Genomic DNA, 18942 nt, shown 5'->3' on the forward strand with positions numbered 1-18942 from the left:
CCCGCGGAGGATGTCCTGGAGCTGGACTATGAGGAGGAGGAAGAAGAATACGCCCCGGAGTTTCTTCTTTCCGACTCAGACGAGGGCGAAGATGACATCTTCGTCTCGTCTGCCCAGGCGGCCAAGCCTGGGGCCATGTCCGCCTCCCCGGGCGAAGGCGAGCCACCGCTCCCCCGCCTCAGCATGGACCTGCAGGCTGTGTGCCAACGCGCTGCATCCAAGCTGGACATCCCCTGGCCTGAAGCGGCCGGAGAGCCCTCCAGGTCTAGATACGAGGGAAAGAACTTGCCCCAAGCCGCGAGGCTGACCAGGCAACTTCTCCCCGTATTTCCAGAGCTGCTGGACGAGGTGTCGGTCTCCTGGAGAGACCGCCCCTTCAGCAGCAAGGCCCCAATCCAGGGAGCCTCCTCTCTGGACTGTGAGGGCATGGAGAAGCTCGGGTTACTCCGCATGCCTCCTATGGAGCCGCTTGTGGCAGCCCACCTCCAACCGCGGGTGTCGGCGGCCCCGAGCAGGAACCCCACACTGCCGACAAAGGCGGACCGGTTCCAGTCCGCAATGACTGAACGGGCCTACAAAGCGGCTGCTTTGTCCGTCAGGGCGCTGAATGTCTCCTCCATGCTAACCGCGTACCAAGCGGAGCTGTGTGCGGACATGACAGTGAAGCCTGAACCGGCCGTGTGGGAGGAGATCATGGCGATCACAGACATTTGCCTCCGCGTACAGCGCTGTGCAGTCCAGGCCACAGGCAAATCGCTAGGGATGATGGTGGTGCAGGAGAGAGCCAGATGGCTGAACCTGACAAACCTCCCCGACCGGGAAAAGGAGGACGTGTTGGACATGCCAATCGTCCCTGAGGGCATATTCGGCTCCGCTCTTGCCTCCATGCAACAACGGTGTGAGGCCAAGAAGAAGGAGGATGAAGCTCTCCAGCTTTGCCTCCCTCGGAAAGCCCAGCCGCCGCCCCCAACGGTCCTGCGACGGACCTTCTCCCAGGCTACCCCGCACTCGGCCCTGTTCAAGGTCACGAGATGGCAGAAGCCACAGCCCGCCCCCGGTCTCCCACCGAGACGCGAGGCGCGGACGAATTGGCCAAGAAAGTCCCCGGTCCCGGCAGCAGCCACACAGGCGCCGCCGACCCAGACTTTCAGTCACCAGGCGAGGAAGAAGAAGAGGGCAGCCTGACAGCCTTCCCTCCCCCCCTCGGGGAAAGGGCTGGAGGTTTCCTGTTCTCTTTCAGCCCTGGATCGTGTTCCACACGTATCCAGCACCCATGTGTTTCCGGGGGACAACCACGCTCCCGCCTTCCCGCCGCCTCGGGTGATGACTGCACGTCATCCTCCAGTTCGCGCCATGAGGGAAGCAGACTTCACAACACTGACAACAGTTCCTGCCAGTCGTTCAAGTCACACAAACACACACAAGGGTCTAAAAATAAAATGTTTGCCACTGTTGCTTCCAGGCTTAAAGCCAAGGGCACAGTCGAAAATATTAAAAAGACAAATAATAATGTCAATAAACAGTCAGGCGACTGCCCCGCTTCTGAGAGTGGCTATGAACGCCTCTCTCGGAATGCGGACGGTGGCCGGGTCTGTGAACGCACCATCACCGCGCGCATGCGCAGTGTCAACCGAGGTTGTCACCCTAGAGCGCCACCGTGTTCAGACACTAGAGGGCGCCATAACACAACCAATGCGGTCACAGGGTGCAGACAACAGAGATATGGTGACATCCCCGCTCGCTCTGAGGAGCGAAAGGTGGAAAATGCTCACATGCTCTGCTTGGGTTTTCAAGACGATATCACGGGGCTACAGACTCCAATTCGCTGTCACCCCCCCTCGCTTATCGGGCATTGTGCAATCACATGCCCGGGGAGCGTCGGCTCACATTCTAGAGCAGGAGATTCTCTCGCTACTAGAAAAGAAAGCCATATCCATCGTACCCTCCAAACGGAGTCAGAGCGGCTTCTATTCCAAATATTTCCTCGTTCCCAAACGGGGAGGGAATGGAATTCGCCCCATCCTAGATTTAAGGGCTCTGAACGGGTATCTCAGAAAATACAAATTCCGGATGCTCACTCACACATCCCTACTGCGTCTCGTGCGTCAGGACGATTGGTTCACATCAATCGACCTGAAAGACGCGTATTTTCACATCCCAGTATATTATCCACACAGGAAATATCTGAGGTTCGCTTTTCAGGGTGTCTGTTAAGAGTACAGAGTGCTTCCCTTCGGTCTGTCTCTCAGCCCACGGGTGTTTGTGCGATGTACGGAGGCAGCGATAGCCCCGTTAAGACAACAGGGGATTCGCCTGGCAACCTATTTAGACGACTGGCTCCTTCTGGCACAGTCGGAGCAGGAGGCTATTATGCAGACGAATATCCTCATGAAACACCTGCTCGACCTGGGTTTTGTAATAAACACAGAAAAGAGCATGTTGTCCCCAGCCCAGTCGGTGCTCTTCCTGGGCTTACGCCTGAGCTCGGTGCCCTTCACAGCCCGCCTGTCAGCGGAGAGAGTGAGAGCCTTCAGGGCTTGCCTCGCTCGTTTCCAGCCACGCAAATATGTTCTCTTCAGATCGTGTCTGCGGTTACTGGGGCTCATGGCGTCAGCCATCCTAGTAGTACGTCTGGGCCGGTTACACATGAGGGAATTTCAGCGCTGGGTAGCTGCCCTCAGACTAAACCCCGCGTGTCATGGCGCGCGGAGAGTGATGGTCACTGTGCACTGCGTAACGGCGCTACGCCACTGGCTGCACCCGACTTTCCTGGTGCGAGGCGTGCCTATGGGTGCTGTCTTATCGCGGAAGGTGGTCACCACGGACGCATGTCTGACGGGCTGGGGGGGCATATACGAAGGTCGACCGGTGAGGGGTCTCTGGAGCAGAGACCTCCAACGGTCACACATAAATTATCTGGAGCTCTTAGCGGTGTTTCTCACCCTAAGACGCTTTCTGCCTTTTCTCAGGGGACATCATGTCCTCGTGAGGACAGACAACACGACCACGATATCGTATATAAACCGCCAAGGGGGTTTGCGTTCTCTACAGTTACACATGCTGGCACGCAAACTGATCTTATGGAGCTGCGGACGTCTCCTCTCTCTGAGAGCGACACACGTACCGGGAGTGATGAACCTCGGGGCAGATCTGCTGTCCAGAGGTGCACCATTATACGCAGACTGGACTCTACATCCAACGATTGTGAGTCAGCTGTGGGTGCGTGGCAGCTCCCGCTACACAGGGACATACTATCTCAGGCGGGGGGGATGACTTTTCACCCACACCCAGAGCACCTGGCGCTATGGGCGTGGCCCGTGAGTGGTATAACCTGAGTACAGTGGGGCTCCCTCAGGAAGTGATAAACACTATTCAGAGTGCAAGGGCTTCCTCCACCAGGTCTCTCTATGACTGTAAGTGGAGGGTGTTTGAGGAGTGGTGTCTTCAAAGGAAACACATCTCTTTTCAATGCCCTGTCGGTGTGATTCTATCATTTCTACAGGATCTGATTGATAAACACAGAGCTTTCTCCACGATCAAAGTGTACCTGGCTGCTATTGCCGCATGCCATGTGGGCTTTGGGGGAAAGACGGCTAGCCAACATCCCTTGGTCTGCCGTTTTATGAAAGGGGCTCGCCGGCTCCTCCCCGTTTCCAGGTCATTGGTGCCCCTGTGGGACTTGACAGTGGTTTTAGATGGGCTCGCTCGAGCTCCATTTGAACCCCTGGAAGACGCTGACATGAAGCACCTGTCACTGAAGACAGTGTTGTTACTGGCTCTGGCATCTGCCAAATGAGTCAGTGATATTCACGCGCTCTCTGTGCATCCTTCGTGTACTCAGTTTGCCCCGGGGCAAACGAGAGTATTGCTGAAGCCCAACCCGGCCTTTGTGCCTAAGGTGGTTGGCTCATGCACTCCCATTGACCTTGAGGCATTTCCTTCACCGCTAGGTTCCTCTGGGGAACAGCGGCCGAATTTGCTTTGCCCGGTTCGTGCTTTGCGCACTTATATGGACAGGTCGAAAGAGTTTCGGTGCAATGACCAACTCTTTGTATCTTGGGCTAACCCTCATAAGGGCAAGCCCGTTACCAGGCAACGGCTCTCCCACTGGATTGTGGAGACGATTGCTCTGGCTTATACGAGTCAGGGTTTGCAGCACCAACGGGCCTGCGCGCTCATTCTACTCGTGGATTGGCTACATCCTGGGCTTTGTTCAAGGGTGTTTCCATTCAAGACATTTGTGCAGCAGCGAGCTGGTCCTCGCCGCTCACTTTTTTCCGCTTTTACAGGCTAGATGTTTCTGCTCCAAGTGTTGCCCGCGCAGTGCTGGGCCCCGTATTGGGACAGGGTTCTACCTGTTAAGTTCTGTTTTTGTGTTGGTGATTTTCGAGATAAGCATGTCTGGCAATGCGGGAGTCTCAATATCCCATAGTGAGACATCGAACGGAGTGTTATGAATGAGAACTATAGGTTACTTACGTAACCCCAGTTCTCAGAGTAACATGAAGTGAGATGTCTCACCTGACGGCCCTTCTTGCTGAGGCGAAGCGAGAAGAGGTGCTTATTTTGAATGACGCCTGCGTCGTGGCGCAAGCTACTTATAGGGTTGGTGGATTCCCTGACGTTGGCGTCAAGATCACCAGCCAATCAGGATTGGCGTAATGAGATTGATGCTTCTGGTGCATATGCGTTGAGGCGCATCCCATAGTGAGACATCTCACTTCATGTTACTCTGAGAACTGGGGTTACGTAAGTAACCTATAGGTCTGTAGTTCGTTTATAGCATAACGTTAGCATTTTGCTTCTGGCCATTAGATTTATGATTCGAAAATTATAAAAGTAAGGTAGATATGTGGAGATTATCCGGCTGAACAAAAGGTGCATTTATCAAGCAGGTTCGTTTTCCACAGATCTTATTTCGAGCTATTTTCCAAAATCCTATGGAGAAATCCCATTGACTCTGAGACGAGGGAACCAATAGTTGTAAAATGCTAACTCATTTCCGGGTTGTAGGACTCACCACTGCACTATATCTCCGGTCAAGTAAAGCTAATATGTGTTTAGCTAGCTCATGCTTTAAAAAGATATGTAACTACAACTGATTTACTTGCAATAAACATTAAAATATTGGAGGCATGCGGTGCAGCACATTACCTGCTTGGCGAAGTCAGACAGAGAGGAGGTTGTAGCCGATGTCCGGTGCGTTCATGGTCATCGGATAGTAATCGGTAGCATGGTGTTCACTTACTAGACCCTCCAGAAAAACGTGGGCAAAAATCCTTGATTATGCGGGCTAAATTCCTTGATTATGCGGGCTAAAATCCTTGATTATGCGATTAAACATGCGGGGTTTTTATGTGATTTTATGCGGTGAAATGGCGGGAAGTTGCGAAATATGCGGAAAGTTGCGAAACATGCTAAATATGCGGGAAAAAATAATAACAATTTTTTAAAATATTGGGCTGTCTTATTTATTCTCTCTCACACACAACCTGCCACTAACGTTAAACCCCTTTACTATTCAACTAAACAAATTCAATGTTTATTTATTGTAAAAGTAATTGGGCTATTTTAATCTCACACACACACACACACACACACACACACACCCCATACACACACACACTTCTCCGCCTCATTCTGTTTTCATTTATTCGTTCGTTATCTGACCAGCTTCAATCTTGTAGGCTACTCACTTCGTTTCTTGTAGCCCTCGAAAGGGTTTTGGAGTTTGATGCCTCGGTTAACGTGCGTTGTTTGGCTTTCTTGTCCGCAGCAGCAGAAAGCATTTTCGAATGTTTGAATGAATCAAAGTGGGTCGTCACCGTCGATTTTCTCTTATGCTCCAACACACAGTTGCACGGGGTGCAGAATAGTTTCCCCCCACTTTTTGCCCGGTCTTTAGTAGAAATGTTCGTTGGTAAATGAGATGGATTAGATTTTTTCCTCTTGGTGTTTTCTCTATCGTGTGAGCTCCACACGTTCACTCTATACAGTGTTGTTTACATTCGGTGATGCGCGAGCTGATGACGTCACGTCAAGATGAGTTAACTTTTTTTTCCCTCAATTTTGTGTGGAAAAATGCGGGGATTATACGGCCTTTTGATAAATATGCGGCCTTTTAAAAGTCTGCGCCATTTTGCTGATTATGCGGTCAATTATGCGATCGCAGAATCGCGTTTTTCTGGAGGGTCTAACTTACTACGCACAATGTAACGTACAATAATTCCACTACCACATAAATGGATTAACATCGATTTAGTTGGGGCAACAAAAATAAATAAATGAATAAATCTACTGGTTTCATCATTTGAACCAAAAGTGGTGCATTTTGCACAATTGTTTATCTATCTTTATTTATTTTCTTATTATGTCCTATTTATATTATGTTGCACTGTTGGAGGAGCTCGGGATCTAAGATTTGAAATGCCAAAATTACAATGTAGCTAGCATCTGATAACAAAAACCCTTGACCCTTGAACCTTAGTGGTGTTTATTTTTCACGGAGTTCAGTTGCTAAGCGATCACACAACGTCACGTCCGGTATTTCCACAACAACACAAATGGATTAACATCGTAGCCTTTGTTTCTGCTAAAAGAGGTGTCGACCAGCTAGGGCCACAAGAAAATCAGCGAAATCGAGTGTGACGATTAGAAAATTAATTAAAAACATCTCATTTTGACAATAAAAACCGACCAATAGGCGCGGTAGACCATTTGCTTGGCACTTCCGTGTATTTCTCCCTGTTAACAATACCGTGTAACTGTCACGCTTGAAGGGGATTAACATCGATGTAATACATGAATGTAGCCTTTGTTTCTGCTGAAAGAGGTGTCAACCAGCTAGGGCCACAAGAACATCGGCGAAATCGAGTGTGAGGATTAAAAAATAAATTAAAAACATCTAATTTTGAAAATAAGAACCGACCAATAGGCGCGGTAGAGCCTTTGCTTGGCACTTCCGGGTATTTCTCCACTGGTTAACATGGGTTAACAATACCGTGTAACTGTCACGTTTTGAAGGGACAAAACCGTGATATATTCACGTCTCCCGGCATGGTAAAACGTCACATGTTCACGTCTTGCCGTGATACCGGGTTGATAATCATACATTAATAGGGGATTTCAATTTTGACGGGGTGATTCTAGTTTAACAGCCGCCGACAGGGGGTGAAAAAGACGAGTGAGCGATTCAGGGAGAGAAACACAGAAGAAGAGCGTGGCAGAGAGAAGCGGAGAGGAAAGTGAGTGAAGAGAATAATTAGCGATACAGGGAGAGAAGCGGAGAGGAGAGTGAACAGGCGTGTCAGCGGCAGACAGGGAGAGACAAATAGTTACAAATGGCGCTCTCCAAGAAGAGGAAAGTGGACAGTGAGAACAGAGCTTTGAACCCTGAGAGGACTCATTCATGTTCATCCTGCCCACTGGGAGCACAGAACCAGTTTGTCTCATTTGTTCAGAGACCGTGGCGCTCATTAAAAGTGCCAAATCGCCACTATGAGACAAAACACAAAGTGTTTGACCAAACATTCCCTCTCAAGTCAGAACTAAGGTCACAAAAAATAAGCAGTCTCAGAGCCCAATATGATCAGTCCACCAGGATCAAAATTAAAACTAAATATCGTTCCAGGGCAGGCTAACCGAGGCTAACCAATGAGCAACTGCACATGTATGTATGAGAATGGCGCTGACACAATTTCAGCCCAGATTTGCAAACGCCTGGCAGGACAAGCTCAAGCTCAATTCTCGCACTGAATTAAAAAAAAGTGAGTGATGGACTGCAATATAAGAGGGAAAGAAAGAGAAACTTTAAAACTGTTCAATTGTTATGATGTGCAAAGACTGATATTGTTCTATAATCGTCTGAAACTCTTAAGTCACGATGTGAAACGGTTAACAAAGAAAAAGGGAAACTCAAGCTGCTGCTACACTTTATTTTATTTATCTAAAATTAAGCACTTTTAAGATGCACATATTTTCAAAAGCTATTTTTATTTATTTTCTCTATTATATTTTTAATTGCATTACACATATCCACAGTATTTACTGTATATCTGTATTGTTCAATGTTAATTGACAATAAATATTGTTGTTTTTGAATTGTACTTTCTTTATTTGATTGGCAGTCATTTTTTAATTATATAGCTGTAGCTGTACCTGTAGCTTTATCAACATATGCATGTGCAGACGTTGATAAAGCTACAGGCTACTTCAATATATATCACACTAATTCATAAAGCAAGTTAGACATTTTGATGTTCCGGACCTTTGCATGGGGAGATTTTCTCTAACTGGACCTCGTTGAATTTTTGTTGAATACCCCTGTTGTAGCCTATCCTCCGATGTGTTTTTTTGCAGTTTACCTCAGAGTGCGTACAGGCAGAAAGCTTAGAGTCCCAGGGGAACTGCTTCTAATCCAGTGGTTCTCAAACTGTTTCTGTCATTCCCCACTTTGAACATGTGGGCCTTTTCAAGCCCCACCTGTTCCTCATCGCTCCAATAAAATGGTAGGCCAAGCTTAAAATTGTCAAATGTATCGTTCTATAACAGGGGTCTCCAACCTTTTTTAGGATGAGAGCTACTTTCCAAAAATAAAACAAGTCGTTAGCTACTTTTACTCCTCTTTTTTGTTTTTGTTTGCAGTTGATAAATGTTGCACATTTTAACATTATTATACGCTTACCTTTAACCTTTGTGTGCTGTTTGGGTCTGTGGGACCCGTTTTCAGTGTTTACTAAAAGAAAATCTATGCAATCTAACTATTTTAACCTGCTTTATCGGGGGTGGACCCAACCTCCTTTAGGGGGGTCCAATTCTTTTTTTAAAGTTGAAGTTAAATGCATGAATCTGGTGCACTTTGAGCACAACATGAATTTATGGATACAGCTCTCAACACTCAGATGAAAGGGAGCTGTATACTTTTTTTACTGTCCTATAGTACACATTGGAATCATTTCTTAATATTTTTTACAACTAGGCTATATTAAATAGATAAAGGTGTGCTCTCTCTAGCTCTCTAGCTCTCTCGCTCGCTCACAGAGGCTGTGTGCTCCTCCGTGGCGATGACGGGTTGCGTTAAAAAAATTATAATAAACATAGGCCTATTTGAAAAGTGGGGGGAGACAAATGGGATTTCGAAAATAGAATCGCCACGTCAAAATTGAAATCCCCTATTAATGTATTGATTATAGGTCCGGGTCCGTATAGGTCGGCGTCTGGGTCCGGATCCGGACCCCTGGTCTATACGATTGAGAACTGTAGCGGATACAACCTGTTTCGCCCTCGTGTGGGCCTAGATAGAATTTGTAGTTGTTCTTCCAGGGATACAAGGGGTAGGCTACCAATTACAAACGTCTCAAAGGGAATAATTTACTCAACATACAAACTTGACTTGAAGATTTAGAATATTTCTGTACATTTTGAATACATTTCCTAACGCCAGTCACATCATGTTGAAATTTAAATTTGTATTTTGTTTGGGTGGGTTAAGCTAACAATATTATTTTTCCGCTGTTCACAACAAAATGCCACTGTGATGTGCAATTGTATTTAGTAAAAAGACATTAAGTAAGAAGAATTTCACATGATAAGAATTTCACATGATAAGGATTACAAGTATGCAGTTTGTGTCCCATTCTGGAATGCTTCCCCAAATGCTAGACGCCTGAGGATGAGGAGCACTCAGATGGGTTGTTAATTAATTCTTTGTTTGAGCTGACCAGCTGTTACCTCAGCTGCCGGGTGGGTGGTCTCAGACAGTCTGGCAGTTGCAGAAGCTGGATGTGGAGGTCCTGGGCTGCCCTGGTTACATGTGGTCTGCGGTTAAAGGCCCGTTGATTGTACTGCTAAATGTTCAGAACTGAAATTGGAGGCGCCTTATGGCAGTAAACATTTAACTGTCTGGCTAAAGCACTAGTGGACATTCCTGTCCTTAGTCAACGTGACGGGTCAAAAGGTTTGTGACAGAACTATCTGAGAAGTCGTCATTGGAAACTGCCGGCACTTACTGACATACTTGGCAAAAAAACATTTTTGAAAACAGTAATGCAAGTGAAAAAAACAGAAAATCCAACCAAAGCCATAAAATCTAAATAAAATCTGCAGAATTTTCTATGGAAATCTATATTCATAAGACACAAACTCATGTCAAGAGGGCATCAACCTTTTTCCCACAGCATTGACCTTCCACAGCTAAGTAAAGAAAAGACCAACATACTGGATTCACCAACAGCACAGGAACACTTTTGGACTGCCTTATGCACCATGGGCCTCATTTACTGGGAGTCCACATCTAGGAGGACCTCTCCTGGACCACCAACACCTCAGCCCTAGTCAAGAAGGCTCACAAGCGCATCTTCTTCCTGAGGAAACTGGCAAAAAATGCCGCCTATCCTCCCAAGGGCTGGTGAACTTCTACCGTTGTACCATCGAGAGCATCCTCTCCGCCTGCAACTCATTCTGGTACGCACGGTAACTGCACGGTCAAGGACCAGAAATCACTGCAGAGGGCACAGAACATCATTAGAGACTCTTCCCATCCCAACCATGCACTGTTTATCCCCCTACGTGGCACCCGCTCTGGGACACGCTACCGCAGCCTCCCGGGTAGAACAAACAGGACCACGCACAGCTTCTTCCCTTCAGCAGTCAGACTGCTGTCAATGAAACCCACGCTGTCCCACAGAAGAAGAAGTGCTGAAATTCTTGCAGATACTATAGATACTATGAAAGGCACATTATGGACAGAGTGTGGCATAAGTAATGCGGTAAGATTTGGCAGATGTTAACACTGCAGCCTCAGGAGTTTGGACTGTTACTGAGGGTGAAAGAAGTGGTCCAAAAGAAAGGTTGAGCCCAAAATACGGATAGTCTTGCATAAGCAGAGTGTTTATGTCATCGTATGGTGAAAAGGGGCACCAATATGCACCACCTTAGACAACAAACTGCTGCTATTGGAGAGTCCCTCCTGAGTCTAGTAGTGAGGGAGGCAGAGGAGGACAATGACGTCCAAGATGATCAAGCTAATCTTATTTAAATTCCCTTGTTTGGAATCAGAATAAACCAAATGGATTCACTTTGTGTTTTCATATTTACGGGTATGTACAAAAACAATTGATACTGAATTAATTGTGTTCTTTGTAATATCAGGGTCGGAGGAGCTGCAGCTGAGGAGCCGAGTGCACCCGGCCTGGTGTCTCCACCATTTGTTCGTTCAGCCCTCCAACAGGGTCCGTGTCCTGACTGATGTGTTTCTGCAAATGCAAAGGAACACTATCGACTCCATCAATGAGGTTGCCAAGGATTTGAGAGAAATTTAAACTGACGCATCAAAATCCGACACTGGGTGTGGCTCAAATATCTGGAAAAGGGCATCAGGATCGACCATCATCCACATTCTTCAACATTTGAGTATTATAATTTCTCTTTCCTAAACAGCCAGTGACATCTGTCACACTGTCATCAACCACATAAACAAATCACAAAGCATGACACAGAACATTTCTCTCCCTCTCCTTTTACCATTTTCATTAAATCTCTAGCTGCCATCTTCTCTGAAGAACCAGCACCTTACCGTGGTAGAGAGGTTTGTGTGCCCTGATGAACCTGGGGGCTGTGTTGTCTGGAACCTTGTGTTCCTGGTAGGGTCTCCCATGGCAAATTGGTCTCAGACAAGGGGCCAGACTAAGATTGGTTCACAAGACCTCATGAAAGACGATACACAAAGTGAGGATACCCGGCCCGGAGGAAGCCCGGGGTCCCCTTCTGGAGCCAGGCCCAGAAGGAGGACCTGTCGGCGAGCGTCTGGTGGCCGGGCTTACCAGTTGGATCTGGTTGGGCTCACCTCTACGCACAGCGTCGGCTCTGGAACCTTACTTCTGGATAGGGGTTGGACTCTATTCTTCTCCGGAGTTGCTCAAGGTGTGAGGCGCCGGGCGGATGTGGGGATACTCACAAGTCCCCGGTTGGGTGCTTCGTTGTTGGAGTTTACCCCAGTGGACGAGAGGGTCGCCTCCCTACGCCTGCGGGTTATGGGGGGGAAAACTCTGACTGTGGTGTGTGCTTATGCACCCAACAGAAGTTCAGAGTATACAACCTTCTTGGAGACCCTGGAAAGAGTCCTGTATGGGGCTCCTGAAGGGGACTCTTTAATCTTGCTGGGAGACTTCAACGCACATGTGGGCAATGATGGAGACACTTGGAGGGGAGTGATTGGGAGGAACGGCCCCCTGATCTGAACCGGAGTGGTGGTTTGTTACTGGACTTCTGTGCTAGTCATGGATTGGCGATAACAAACACCACGTTCGAACATAAGGATGCTCATAAGTGTACGTGGTACCAGAGCACCCTAGGCAGAGGGTCCATGATCGATTTCGTTATCGTATCATCGGACCTGAGGCCGTATTTGTTGGACACTTGGGTAAAGAGAGGGGCGGAGTTGTCAACTGATCACCATCTGGTAGTGAGTTGTGTCGAGTGGAGGGGGAAGCCTCTGGATAGACCTGGTAAGCCCAAACGTGTAGTTCGGGTGAACTGGGAACGTCTGGAGGAGGCCCAAGTTCAGGAGGCCTTCAACTCACACCTCCGGCGGAGCTTTTTGGGCATTCCTATGGAGGTTGGGGACATTGAACCAGAGTGGTTGGTGTTCAAAGCCTCTATTGCCGAAGCCGCGGCAGGGAGCTGTGGTCTCAAGGTCCTAGGTGCCTCAAGGGGCGGTAACCCTCGAACCTCCTGGTGGACACCGGTGGTCAGGGAAGCCGTCCGACTGAAGAAGGAGGCCTTCAGGGATTTGTTATCCCGGGGGAATCCCGAGGCAGTTGCAAGGTACCGACAGGCCCGAAGGGCAGCAGCCTCAGCCGTGGTCGAGGCAAAGCAGCGGGTGTGGGAGAAGTTCGGAGAAGACATGGAAAAGGACTTTCGGGCGGCACCAAAGTTGTTCTGGAAAACTGTCCGACACCTCAGAAGGGGGAAGCAGGGAACCATCCAAGCTGTGTAGAGTAAGGATGGGACGTTGTTGACCTCAACTGATGGAGTGTTAGGGCGTTGGAAGGAGCACTTTGAGGAACTCCTGAACCCGACAACTCCACCCTCTATGTTAGAGGCAGAGCTGGAGTATGACGGGGGATCAACACCAATCTCCCAGGGGGAGGTCACTGAGGTCGTCAAACAACTTCACAGTGGCAAAGCCCCGGGGGTGGATGAGATCCGCCCAGAAATGCTGAAGGTTCTGGGTGTTGAGGGACTGTCACGGTTGACACGTCTCATTAACGTTGCGTGGAAGTCGGAAACGGTACCGAAGGAATGGCAGACCGAGGTGGTGGTTCCCCTTTTTAAATAGGGAGATCAGAGGGTGTGTGCCAATTACAGAGGCATCCCACTACTCAGCCTCCCCGGGAAAGTTTACTCTAAGGTACTCGAAAGGAGGGTCAGGCCGATTGTCGAACCTCAGATTGAGGAGGAACAATGCGGATTCCGTCCTGGTCGTGGAACGACGGATCAGCTTTTTACTCTCGCAAGAATCCTGGAGGGGGCCTGGGAGTACGCTTATCCAGTCTACATGGTTTTTGTAGACTTGGAGAAGGCGTATGACCGGGTTCCCAGGGAGTTACTGTGGGAGTTGCTGCGGGAGTATGGGGTCAGGGGGTCTTTACTCAGGGCCATCCAATCTCTGTACTCCCAAAGCGAGAGCTGTGTCCGGGTCCTCGGCAGTAAGTCGGACCCATTTCCTGTTAGGGTTAGCCTCCGCCAGGGCTGCGCTTTGTCACCAATCCTGTTTGTAATGTACATGGATCGAATTTCGAGGCGTAGTCCTGGGGGAGGGAGGCTGCAGTTCGGTGGACTAAGGATTGCACCACTGCTTTTTGCAGATGATGTGGTTCTGATGGCTTCATCGGTCTGCGACCTTCAGCACTCACTGGATCAGTTCGCAACCGAGTGTGAAGCGGCTGGGATGAGGATCAGCACCTCCAAATCTGAGGCCATGGTTCTCAGCAGGAAACCGATGGACTGTCCACTCCAAGTAGGGAATGAGTCCTTACCCCAAGTGAAGGAGTTCAAGTATCACGTGGTCTTGTTCTCAAGTGAGGGAACAATGGAGCGTGAGATGGGTCGGAGAATCGGAGCAGCGGGAGCGGTACTGCAGTCGCTCTACCGCACCGTTGTGACCTAAGGTCATGAAGGATGGGTCATGACCGAAAGAACGAGATCGCGGGTACAAGCGGCCGAGATGGGTTTTCTCCGCAGGGTGGCTGGTGTCTCCCTTAGGGATAAGGTGAGAACGGAGGGACTCGAAGTTGAACCGCTCCTCCTTTGCGTCGAAAGGAGCCAGTTGAGGTGGTTCGGGCACCTAGTTAGGATGCCACCTGGGTAGGGCTGAACGATATACCGTGTCATGGCGATAACCGCGGTATGCCCATGCGCGGTTTTCACACCGCAGGGACGTGCGGTTTTATTAATTTTTTATAATGTAAAAAAATATATTTTAAAAATTTGAATTTAAATTTGGAACTGCGATATTAAGTAGGTACATTACCTCAAACACGTCATGTTACAATTATTTTTGCTGCTTGCTAGAAAAAGGAAAACTTGCGCGGCTCTCATGTCAGGGGTCCTTGAGTGAGTGACATGCAGGCTCTGCATCACAGCAGGCCCCGCCCCGCTAGTTTGCAGACGATCGAAAAAACGGTTAAAAAATTAGCGCGGCACAGGAGGACGAGAATGAAGATTTAATTAGAAAAAGAAAAGCAACATCTGCAATCTGGGATTATTTTGGTTACAAAAAGCTTGATCTTGACCAAACAAAGGTACTTTGTAGACAGTGCCATGCAGTTGTTTCGGCAGCCCGAGGCAACACGTCGAATTTACTTGCCCATTTGAATAGACACCACAAATCTCGATATGACGAGTGCAGAGTCAGATTAGAATGCCTCCCACAGCGAAAGCAAAAAACTATTTCAGATGCCTTTGCCGGTGTTACACCATACGAGAGTGATTCAAAACGGCATAAAGACATCACAGATGCCATAACATTTCACCTGGCAAAAGACATGGTACCAATTTACACCGTTACCAAATAGGGTTTTAAGAAAATGATCCGCTCACTTGATAAGCGGTACGTTATACCGTCACGCACCTATTTTTCTCAAGTCGCCATTCCGGAGCTGTACGAGAAATGCAGGGCAAAAGTTGAAACAGAGCTGTCAAAAGTGGAATACTATGCTGTTACAACGGACTTGTGGTCCAGCCGGACAACGGAGCCGTACATAAGCCTGACGGTGCACTTTATTGATGAGGACTTCAAACTGAAAAGTCGCTGTTTGCAAACGGCATTTTTCCCAGAAAATCACACAAGTGAGAACATCGCAGCGGGGCTGAAAGAAGCGGTGGCTGCTTGGGGCCTGGATCAGACACGTCAAGTCTGTATAACAACAGACAATGCTGCAAATATGGTGAAGGCTGCCTCCCTGAACGAGTGGACCAGGCTGCAGTGCTTTGGCCACAGACTTCATCTTGCAGTTGGTAAGCTACCCCCGCCCACGCTTTATTTACTAAGCTGTGTCTGTATCGAGTTTTTTTTTTTTAAATAACCTTTATTCAGGGAAGTGTAACAGAGTAATGCTATCTTTTTCAGGAGTGCTTAACATCCTGTCCTGAAATGCAACAGTTTTCTTAATTTTAATCAGTTTCATAAATGTTACGTTTTATAAGCAATTCATTGTTGAAGGCAGCTAATTTCAAACTACACACACACACACACACACACACACACACACACACACACACACACACACACACACACACACACACACACACACACACACACACACACACACACACACACACACACACACACACACACACACACACACACACACACACACACACACACACACACTGTGAAATGGGTGGGAAAAGGGAGGGACGGGGTGGCATGGGAAAGGGATTCCCTATATATTTTTCTTTTTCTTTTTGTATTGTCTATATAATTTGTATCTGTATAAATCCCTTTTGTGAGGGCAAAAAAAAAAAACAACAATAAAAAGTTGGTCACAAAAAAAACAAAAAACGCAATATATACCGCAGGGGAAAAAAACCCGCAATGTCAGTTTTTTTCAAAACCGTGCAGCCCTACACCTGGGCGCCTCCCTACGGAGGTGTTCCAGGCACGTCCAGCTGGGAAGAGAACAAGGGGTAGACCTAGGACCAGGTTGAGGGATTATATCTCTTCGCTGGCCTGGGAGCGCCTTGGGATCCCCCAGTCAGAGCTGGTTGATGTGGCCAGGGAAAAGAAAGTTTGGGGCTCTCTGCTGGAACTGCTACCTCCGCGACCCGACCACGGATAAGCGGGAGAAGATGGATGGATGGATGGATGGATTGCTGCCAGCCGTCAGAACATCTACATAAAAGGAATCAGAACACCCAGCGCATATCACAAAATCAGTCTTTATGCAGATGTTGCTGTTCCTGCAAACCCATCACTCTTCACTACAGGAGACTATTAAAGTGATTGATTTATATTGCAATATGTTTGACTGCTCTATTAACTGGAATACATCTTTTGTCCTTACATCATATAATAACAGCTGGGATGTGGCAGCCCATAAAGCACCTAACCACACGTATTCAGTCTACCACTAAATTATGTATTCAGAATGAAAACTCCAAAGTATATAGAATAATATTAAAATGCTACGTACGTATCCTGTTAATGTTTACTTCCTGTCTATCTTATACTGCTGTTCCCTTCAAGCCCCTGTCACACTGTCCCAAAATTGACACCAGATGGACACACGATAAAGGGAAATGTTCAAATTCGGCTGTGATCGTAAAAACATCGGGCCATTCATGAGCCAAACAACAGCCGAAGCAAGTACGATGCCTGCAGAAGGCCGCACGATGGCACCCGAACCACACAAGAAAATATGGTCGTAGACTTGATGATTTAGAACAGGGGTGGGAACCTCCGGCTCCTGGGCCGTCTACGGCCCGCAAGACCATTTGATACGAACCTTGAGGTAATTTATAAACACAAGCAAAACATTTAAGAAATCTAGTCCGCAAAAGAATTAAACAAGCGAGTGCCTGTTTTTCCTGGCCACGGTCAGGGTCCTTGAACACATCACGAGCCTAACGTGTCATCACGTGGTATATGTCTTGTCTGACATGGGTGCAGTTCTGCCGGAGAGCACCAGAACGCCACTCTGGGACTTCAAAAATTGCAGTACCCATAAGGAGCAGTACACATGTCGCAGTTTTTGCGTGGCTGTGTCTTTAGTTGAAAGCCCAGTGGTGATCTGTTCATCTGTCATTCTGATCAAACAGTCAATAACTTTGTTGTTATTAGTATCTGGTTAGCTAGCTATGCTAACGAATATAAGAAGCTTTTTCTACAACCAGTGAGGTAAAGGCACATCTTTATATGATCATTATAGTTATAAAAAACAAGGGAATAAAGGAAAAACAGGTATAAAATACTATATAATTAAGCTAGCTATGCTAACGAATATAAGAAGCTTTTTCTACAACCAGTGAGGTAAAGGCACATCTTTATATGATCATTATAGTTATAAAAAACAAGGGAATAAAGGAAAAACAGGTATAAAATACTATATAATTAATAAACAAGAATACAGTTTGAAAGGGGAGTGATTTGTAAAATATCCATAAAGAAAAATAAAATCTGCTTACAGTTCTGTTTCAAATGGGTGTTGAGAGATGTATCCATAGATCTCCTGATGTTGCTCTAAAGTGCACCAGATTGATGCTTTTAACTTCAACATTTAAAAAAAAATCTTCCCGGGGGAGCATGCCCCCCAGACCCCCCTAGATGAGGTTAGGTCAACCCTCCCAACTTAAATCATGTTCACATGGATAGGAAACTAAATACATTTGCACACATCTTGTGTCCATATCTTTCTGTTTTGGTGGTCATGCCACAACCGTGCATGTGCATGCATGCGTGAGTCATGGTAAAATATCTGGATTAAGAGGTTGCTTTTTCTTTGCACAGCATGAAAGAAAGGCCAAATGAATGGAATGTGATTTTAGTATTTTTAAGCAGAGGTCAATAATTTGTACGGCCCTCGGAGGATGTTGTAAAAATTGAAATGGCCCTTGAGAGGAAAAAGGTTCCCAACCCCTGATTTAGAATGTATCCAGAGTCAGACTCAACGTAAGAGCTTGTGCCTCTTCGTGGGATGCTAACATTTAAGTATACAATTTATTCTTTACTTTTCCATCTTTATATGTAGAAGATATGACTTACCTCCGTCATGTTGTTTCCATAGCAACAACAACTTCCTGTCAACAGCGTAAACTCACCTTCGAAATAAAAGCCTCTAAATAAAACAGGAAGTTAACCTAAATTACATTTAAGACGTACAACTGCAACGAAAGTAACAAAAACAATGTAATATCCTTTTCAGTTTCACAGAACACAAATTGGGTTATTTACATAAGATGTTTACATGATTTTGTTGTGGAATAAAACAACCAGAGAAGCGAAACATTGCACACCGTGTCCTCACGCTCCTGTTTCATCTGCTTAATACAGGTATCATCACTGCTACTGATTTTGATAGAGCATTTGTGATTAATTGTGATTGAAGCTTTGGGAGTTACACATGCCTCTGCTCTGTAGAGTTGCTCAGGACTGACTGAGGAAGATCCTCTGAGTCTGGTCTTTGTCCACGTTACCATTACAGTTCAAATTCGGCTGTCTTCGCCGACACCGTGGTCCCATCTCGATGTCATCGTACTATAATACGATGGCTACACGACGGCATTGCGAGGGCTTCACGTAGTCGTGTTGCCTTCCTAAGACAATCGGGCAGCTTCTTGTTTCCTTCCTATTGTCTTTGTGAAGCGAAAAATGCCCGATGTCACCGATGATCACACGAAGATGACACGATTTGACAAGATGCCCTCACGAGTGCCTTCGGAAGG

General features: G+C 47.2%; 1 protein-coding gene across 1 annotated transcript in view; it reads left to right on the top strand.

Annotated features, from left to right (window-relative positions):
* Positions 1 to 18942, top strand: part of LOC307023166 (uncharacterized protein) — a 213531-nt gene that overhangs the window by 136026 nt on the left and 58563 nt on the right. The window lies entirely within an intron of this gene.

This window comes from Notothenia rossii (assembly GCF_949606895.1).
Source record: "Notothenia rossii genome assembly, chromosome: 10".
Classification (NCBI taxonomy): Eukaryota; Metazoa; Chordata; class Actinopteri; order Perciformes; family Nototheniidae; genus Notothenia; species Notothenia rossii.